Source organism: Neophocaena asiaeorientalis, unplaced genomic scaffold (genome assembly GCF_003031525.2).
Source record: "Neophocaena asiaeorientalis asiaeorientalis breed wild unplaced genomic scaffold, Neophocaena_asiaeorientalis_V1.1 scaffold79, whole genome shotgun sequence".
Lineage (NCBI taxonomy): Eukaryota > Metazoa > Chordata > Mammalia > Artiodactyla > Phocoenidae > Neophocaena > Neophocaena asiaeorientalis.
In genome coordinates, this window is record NW_020175402.1 from 1,341,888 (window position 1) to 1,350,337 (window position 8,450).

The window sequence follows — 8,450 nt, forward strand, 5'->3', positions numbered from 1 at the left end:
CTCACTGGGCAATCTGCTTTCACCAGGAACATTGTCCTTCAGCCTCCCCCAGCTCCCAGCTCAGAGCAGGGAGGGCAGGGCGCACAGGGCTGAGAAGCTGTCTTTCTTCCCCGAACAAATGACCTTGGGCCAGGGTTGGGAACAGCTTGGCCGGAATTCAAACAGCCTGGGCCTCCAGCAGCCCTGGGCTCTTCCAGTCACATCCCAGGGAGTAAATCTGCATCTGGGACAATTACAAACTAAACTGGACTCTTGGGAGCTCCTTCTAAGTGACCCCAGACACAGATGGGTCTCCAGCTTCCGAGTTACACTCTGTCTCCTTCCCAAGAACCCCGCCCCAGGGAGTCGTCTGGCTGAGAGTGACATACACTGGTTTGAGCGTCAGATATCCTTGGGTTCACATCTCATTTCGGCTACTTCCTGGCTGGGTGACCTTGGACAGCTTGCTCTCCCTCTCCGAGCCTCCAGGGAACCTAAAGTAAATGGTATGATACCCCTGCAAGCTCGGTGTGGGGTGACTGGAGAGGGGAACTGCAAAGCATCCAGCCCCCAGCTGGTACCTCATAGATGATGACCCCTTCCTGCTGCTCATTTCCCCCGCCACTGGGAAGCAGCACATAGATCCACCCCACCTCTCCCTGAGGCTGGCATGTGAGCAAACCCACGGCCTGGTCCCCTCTCCATGTCCTGGCTGCTCTGTGGTGAGAGCACACCACTCCTGTGAGGGCCATAGCACTGGACAAAGAGCCAGGAGATTGGGTTCTGGTCCCAGATTTGCTGCTGGCTGTGTGACCTTGGGGAAATCATTTGCCTTCTCTGGGCCTGTGACGCCTCCCCCCTCCTCCCCACGTGCACATCATTACCGCCCTGTTTAGATCTCCCTCCTTTGGGCTCTTCAGTAGCTTGTCAGTGTTGCCACCATGGCCATGAAAGGATCTATTCTAGGTCTCTCTGTACTGGAAGACAAGCAGTTCCCTCAGCGCCGTTGGTGTGCACCCCCCCCCCTCCAGCATGCAGCACAGCACTCCCCATCCTAACACTTCTGGGCCTCAGAAAATTGGGTGGAGAGAATGGGATGAAAGTGCACCAGGTTCCTTGCCCATATGACAGAGGAGCACGTGGGCCCAGGAAGGAGGCCTGGTGCAGCACTGCGGGGCACCCTTCAGTTTGGAGGAGCAGTGACTGAGGCTGCTCAGTGACCAAGCAAGGTGGGGCCAGGGCTGCCCCCGTGCTGCGGTGACGGTGGTGAAGGCAGCGGTCGTGGCAGCCGTGGTGCGGGTGAGAGAGGCCTCGGTGCTGGTCACGACCCTGGCTCGGCCTCCTGTAATCAGACCTTCCCAGGCAGTGAGGGAGCCCCTGCCCCTCCCGCCACACCCTCAGCCTCAGCAGCCTTAATGAAAGTCAGACACAGATCTTTAGAGCTGCTTAGCATTTCAATACATTCAGTATTGGGTATCACCAAGTCACCCTCCTAAAGCTATTCCCTGCTCTGGAGAGGTGCCATCACTACCCACCCACCCCTAGCCCCACACTCACACCCAACCCCGGCAAGTCATGTCACCCAGACACTCTCATTCTCCTACACACACACACACACACACACACAGGGTCTCTGTGTGTGTGTGTGTGTCTCTCTGTGTCTCCCTGCGTCTCTCTCCCTCCCTCCTTCTCTGTCTGACTCTCTCCCGCAAACACCCGCAAACACAGAGAGCTGCTCCCATCTGTCAGAGCGCTGATGTGGGCTCATCTCCTCCCGACAGGCAGAATGATGATAAGGTTATTTTTTAATATCGGGGATATTAATGCTCCTCTTTCTGAAAATGAGCCCCAGCCCGATCCCTCCTCCTCCCTGAGGAAGGTCCTGGGGCCGGGTGGAGAACAGTGGGTAAAGGGCTGTGATGCATGAGGGCCTCCTGTGTGCCAGGCACCCTTTTAATCACCATACCCCTTAAAGAGCAGGCGGTGGTGTCCCATTTTTCAGACCGGGACCTGAGGCTCAGAAGGGTGAAGTGACCTCCCAAAGACACACAGCTCAGGGAAGGGCCAGCACGCCCCCAGGGATAACCCACAAATTGTTGCCCAGTATGGCATCTGCTCTCCCTCGTTGCCAACCAACCCCGAGTCTGGACCTCCCACTCATCTGAGTACCCCCTCTCTCCCCTCTCCCAGCTGCCTCAAGATGAAGCCCGAGGGCTCTGGAACCACAGATCTGGGTTTGAATCCTGGGTCTGCCGCTTTGTAGCTGGGGCATCGTGGACAAATCACGTCCCCACCACCCCCACCTGATTCTCCTCATTTATAAAGTGTAGATAATAATAGAACTTATTTCAAGGGCTGTTATTAAGATTAATAAGAATAGTGAACACTCTGCCACATCATCCTTGATGTTGAGAAGCCCCTGGAGGCCTCCCCCACGCTGAGCAGCGCCCCAGAGAGGTAACGGCATTTGCCTGGAGTCACACAGGCAGGTAGTGGCAAAGAGGATCCAGCCCCGTTCCAGGTCTGGGCCAGGCCCCCAAAAGGTGCCAGGACCAAGGCAAAAGTCCTTATGGAGGTGGTCACATACTGGATATTGAGGATTTGGAGCCCAGCAAGAGCAGAGGTGGTCCCTGCTCTCACAGGAAGGTGCAGGTGAGTTTCCTAACTGAGCCAGGGTGTGGAGGTTCTGCAAGAGAGCTGACTTGGGCCAGGGCTCAGGAATGGCTTCCGTGAGGACGAGCAGCGGGTACTGGAGGTGGGGCGGGGGGCGTCATAAAGACAGAGTTGCAGAGGCAAAGGCTGTGCATGGGAGGGCACACCACCACCGCACATTCGAGGAAGTGCAGACAGGGAGGCGGTGGTGCCTGGAGAGGTGACAGAGTCCAGACCACCTGGACAGGGCCTTGCAGGCATGGTAAGGATTGGGGTCTTTATCTAGCAGAGTAGTGGAAGGCTCTGGAAAGGTTCTAATCAGGGGAGGGGAGGGCACGGGGCAGGGCCCGGCCATATTTTGCACGGACCAGTCTTTCTGGCTGCAGTGTGGTGCACGACTGAAGGGGCTTAGACAGTGTGCACGGGGGCCAGTGATGTGGCCCCCGCAGTTGTCGCGGTTGGAGCTGATGGGGTTCAGGCCTGGCTGCTGGCCATAGTGAGGGGCAGATGGAGTCGAGATACATTTGAGTGGTAAAATCAAAGGACATGGGGATGTCCTGGGTACACAGCTGATGGAGAAGGAGGAAGGCGGATGAAGCTCATGTTCCTGACACTTACAACTGGGTGGATGGTGGTGTCGGACAAGGACCAGGCGTGGGACAGAGAATCACGGAGTGTGGATCTGGGCAGGGGGTGTTCGGGGGACCGTGGAGGTGATAATGGACAAAGAGAAACAGAGAGGAAAAAAATAGAGCCCGTGAGGACAGATGATTCCTTCAAGAAGTTTGCTGGGAAGGGGAGGAGAGAGGGATGGGCAAGGGGGATGAGGGATAAAGGAAGGGTTGGTCCTGTTTTTTTCAGGACAGGAAAGACTTGAGCATGAAGGATTGAGCAGCCCAGACCTTTGAGGCGCGTCCCAATCTTGTCATCTTCCCGCTCCATTCTGCTGCTGGCCAGTGGTTCCAAACTGTGGAAGTGATTGATTATATGCAAACAGGAGGAAGCAATTAGTCCGTGCATGCCTGGTCATTAAATAAGCCTCTTGTGTATTTATAACAGCACCTCATTTACCCTCCAACCCGAGAACAAACATCCAGAGACCAGCCAGGAATAAGCGGAAGAGACCTCTGAACAGCCCCAACCATTGACACCAATCTCATAGATTCATGTGAAAGTCCCTCACTTAGAACCCGTTGACTCTTACTTTACATGCAATGCTAATAAACATTCATTTTTTTTAAAGTCCACAATAGATTCGAAGCAGCAATTTAGGGGGCAGTTGGCAACTGTCAGAGGTGGGAGCGCGCTACGGCAGAGAGCAGAGGCAGCTGACATCCTGAGAGTGAGGGAAGAGACAGAAATGCTATTAAGCAGAGAAGCCCGGGCTCATTTATTGGACAAGGGAAAATAGGTCCACCCATCTCTGCGGCCCTGAGGGCACCTCTGTCTCCTACTCTCCCGCAAGCAGTGGCTTGACTAACTCATCTCTAGGTCCTTTTCCACATGGAGATTCAATGATTCTGTGTTCACAGCAATGACTCTGAGCCCTGAGAAAGGGCTGAATTACATTCGGTATTTTCTGCTTCAAGAGGACTTTTTTTTTGAAATATTTTAAATTGTAAATTTTATTTTAAGTTTTGGTGCCTACAGTTCCTGAAATATTCCCTTATGTGGAGGGGGATTTTGTAATTGCCTATTTAATGATCTGCTTTCCCGTTAGACGGACACTCTGTGCGGGGGTGGGCACCCCCATCTTATTCCCAGCATCTGCCACAGCCCTGCAGGAGGGGCTCAATACATAGCTGTTGAATTACTGAATTAATTAACAAAATTAATATTACATACTGAGCAATTGCACTCAACAAATATATTATTACACTTAATTCCACCTATTTTTACTTTTTAATATAGCTACTAGAAAAAAATTAAGTTACATATGTGGCGCACGCTATATTTCTATCTGACAGGGCTGTCTTAGGCACTCCTGCCCTGGCTCTAGAAGTACAAAGTTTAAACACCTTCCCCGTGGTCCAGGTGAATCTCTCCTATGTAATGTAAGCTACTTCCTCACTAGTTCCTGGGGCGCTGCCTCCCCTCCAGCCTGGGAGCACATCACAGGCAGGGTACTATCTTATGACCTGGGAACCCCAGCACCAGCCCAGTGGAGGGCCAGCTCCACGCTCCCTTCATGCCCGTTGCAACTCGGGAAAATGGGTACAGCAGGCATGTCACAGATGGGAAAACTGAGGCCCTAAGCGGGGAAGCAACATGGGTTTCATGTTAGGAAGCCGGCTAAGATCTCCAATGGCTCGTCCAGGCCTGGGGGAGAAGAAGTTTCTATGCAAATGTGAGGAATGCTCGCCCCTTCCGGTCCCCTCACAGAGTGAGCCAGGTGGAGGGTGGGGCGGGGCAGCGCAGTGGTGTTTCTCTGCAGGAGTCTAGGCCCTGAGTGGAGAGTTTGAGGCAATAAGACATCCAGGGCAGGGGCTAGGGTGGCTCAAGGATGAGCGGGGTTTAACCACTGGCCACTGAACCCAACCCCACACACTCATGTACACCCACCTCCCGCCAGACACCTCTTCTACCTGTGCCCGAAGTGGCGCCCTGCATAGCTCATCCCTCAGGGTGCAGGACAGCCAGGCTCCAGCCCCCTCCTTTAAAGTACAGAATGCCTTCCAATCCTAGCTGTCTTTCTAGGTATCCAAGCGCGTTTGCACCTGTGAACTCATATGAGCCTCACAGCAACCCTCTGAATTGGTGGCATATCGTCATTATGCATTATTCTCATTCTCACACAGTTGGAGAAACTGAGGCTCAGAAAGGTACAGTGAGAAGAAATACTCTTGGGAGAGTATTCATCCCAGGAAATGGAGAGTGTAATGGGCTTGTCAGACGTTCCTGCAACCCCCCTTCCAACTCCCAGAAGGAAAAGACAAGGGTCAGGGAGGGGCCCTCAGGTGGGAAAGGACTGGCTCAGTGGCCTCCCTGCTTGGTCAAGTCCAGCCCTTTCCGCCCCACCTCCACCTTGCTCCATAGAGTAAGGTCCCGAGGCGCCAGTGTGCCGATGGGAGGGGGTGAGCGCTGTTCAGATTCACCCCCTGGAGAGTTGAGGTCAAGCTCACGTAGCAGATCCGGCTAGCACAGCTGTGCAGCAATCCAGAAAGCAAGGTGTTCTGTAACCCAGAAACGGCCTTCCAGCAACGACGGCCTCAAGCACCAGGTCAACGGGGTGTGGGCTTCTGCCCGTCTGCTCATGATTTGCTGGGTCATTCAGCAAACGTCCCCAGAGCACCTACTGTGCACCAGATGGATGTAACAGGACCCAGCCGGGACCCTGCCGTGGGCTTTCAGAACCCAGTCGGGAGAGGAGACACATTCCACAACCATCACGGACCCCGCTCGTGCGCCTCACAGAGTTTCCCACTCCGTCAGTCAGCCCTCACAAACCTCACTCTCCTTGTCTTTCAAATGGGGTGAAAGCCGCAAGTTGCAGGGATTCCATGAGAGAGGGATGCAGAGTCCAGCCTGGGAGGTGCACAGTGAGTGAAGTGAAGTGAAGCTGGCAGGGGGTGCTAATGGCTTCTTCCTCCCCGTTGGCAGGCTGGCAACTTGCTACTTGGAAACCCCGGACAAGCAAAGGGGAAGGGGTGGGAGGAGAGACCCCAGGAGAGGGTGCAGCTGGGCTGCGGTGTCCTGGGAGTATCAGAGGGGCAGAGATACAACTGAAAGCAAACCACTCTTAGCCCGCAGAACGTTTGGTGAAATGAATTTCTTATTTTGTCAAAGAGGATTCAGAACATGGAGCAGGCCCCTGACAGAGTTCCTCATGCTCACCAAGTCCTTCAAGGATTCCCCAGATTCCTCACCTGCAAAATGGACAAAACCCAGGTTTGGTTGGCTCCGCCTCAACCTGGGGATGCAGAACCCCAGCCCCCAACAAAGCTTCCTCCACCAACAAATATTTCTGGGAGCCCTGGCTGGGGTACAGGATGCCCACGAGTGCCGTGACTGCACACTGCACGGTCTGCATCTTTCTGCCCTAGCTTGCCCACTGCCCCAGTGGCCCAGGAGTGAGGTGCCAGCCAGGGACTTTTCTGTCTAAAAGAAGCTCAGAAGGAAGGTCAAGAGGCCTGTGGCCACTTCTCTCCAGGTTTGCACACACTCGTTATTAAAATGTTTCCGTTAGCTGCCAACTTTAAATATTAAGAGACACCACATAAAAATTCCAGATATACAGCTTCTCTTGAAAACGCAGAAAATTGGGCTCATACCCCCAGGGCAACGTTGACTGGAGCTGGGAACACTTCCCTTGACAGGTTTCATTAGCCTGCCTGCCTGTCTCACATGGGCATTTGAGTTTGCCTCTCCGGGTCTAATCCAATCTGCTCCCCTGAACCCCAGCCCCCTTCACAGCGTCCCTGAACAGTCTCTAGCTAGTGTCGGTTTGAACGCTTCGGCTAACAGGGGGCTTACTACATCTTTGAGGCAGTTGGTCTGAGCTGTTAGAAAAGGGCTCCTAATACGAGCCGTCTTCCCCTTTCTGTAACAAAGAAAGACGCACAGGAAAGAAGTGGGTTTTGGAGTCCAGCAGATCTGGATCTGAGCACCTCTCTAGCATTGAACCAGCTGTGTGATCTAAGGCGAATGATGGCCTTTCTGCACTTCAGTTTCCTTAGCTGCACCTCCCCTGCGGGGCTGTGTGAGGCTTAAAGTAACCCAAGTTTATAAAGCGCCTAAAACAGGGTCTGGTACACAGCACACACTCCCCAAATGGCCTTTATCATCCCATGTAACCTCCAGCCGTTGGTCTAACTCTTCCTCAGTGAGCACAGGAGTGGAAGTGTATTCAGAGGGGGCTGAGCAGTGGTCTGCACCAGCTGAAAGGCAGAGCAGCAGTGAGACTTGCCCCAGTGGGCACACACTTGCCAGCCAGTCCCCAGGAGCTGCAGATCTCTTATCTGCTTCCTGGACAGCTTGGCCCACCAGGTGCTCACCGGGCTGGAGGCTGGTAGGTCAGGCTTCAGGAGGGAGCCTCACGACACCGTCCTCCCCCTACAGCCTGCAGCCTCCCCAGGATGAGATCTCTAATCCTGGGAACAGAATTGGAGTGAATGAAGTCAGGGGAGGGGAAAGCAGGGGATAGTAACCACCATCATCCAAGCTGGCCACTGGCTGTGTGTCTGGCAGTATGCCGGGCACTTTACCTGGGTCCTTGAATATAGTTCTCAAAACCGCCCTAGGACATAGACACTCTTGTCCCTGTTTTACAGACATGGAAGTTGAGACTCAGGGAGGTTAAGAAACTTGCCCAAGGCCAGCACTGAAACATCTGTCTGGTCCCTGAGCCTGAGTTCTAAGGCCTCCCGGGGTGCCCAGTCATTGGGGTGGGGGAGGGGAGAGAACGTTTAACTAAAAGTGCTTCTGAGTTTGCCTCTGAGCCTCTGTCCGTGAACTAGTGTGTACGCATCACCCCACGAGGCACCTTCTGGGGGCGCGTGTGCCTGAGGGTCACGTGTGTAAGAGAGAGTGTGCCCGCGTGTGTCCACGCGGGGTCTCCCCAGGTGGGTCCGTGGGTCCCGGTGTCGCGTGGCGTCCGAACCGTGTCTGGGTGCGCGGTGGCTGAGTCCACGTGCAGACGAGTGGCGCGCGCCGCCCCCGAAGGTACGGGCGGGCGAGGGCGAGCGTGCGCACGGGCGGCGGTCTGTGGTGTCCGCGGGTCGGTGTCCACGGGTCGGTGTCCGCGGTGCGGGCTCCGTGTCCCCCCCACCCGCCTCGGTGCTGATTGGCTCGGCGCCGTGACGGGCCGGCCCCCGCCCGGG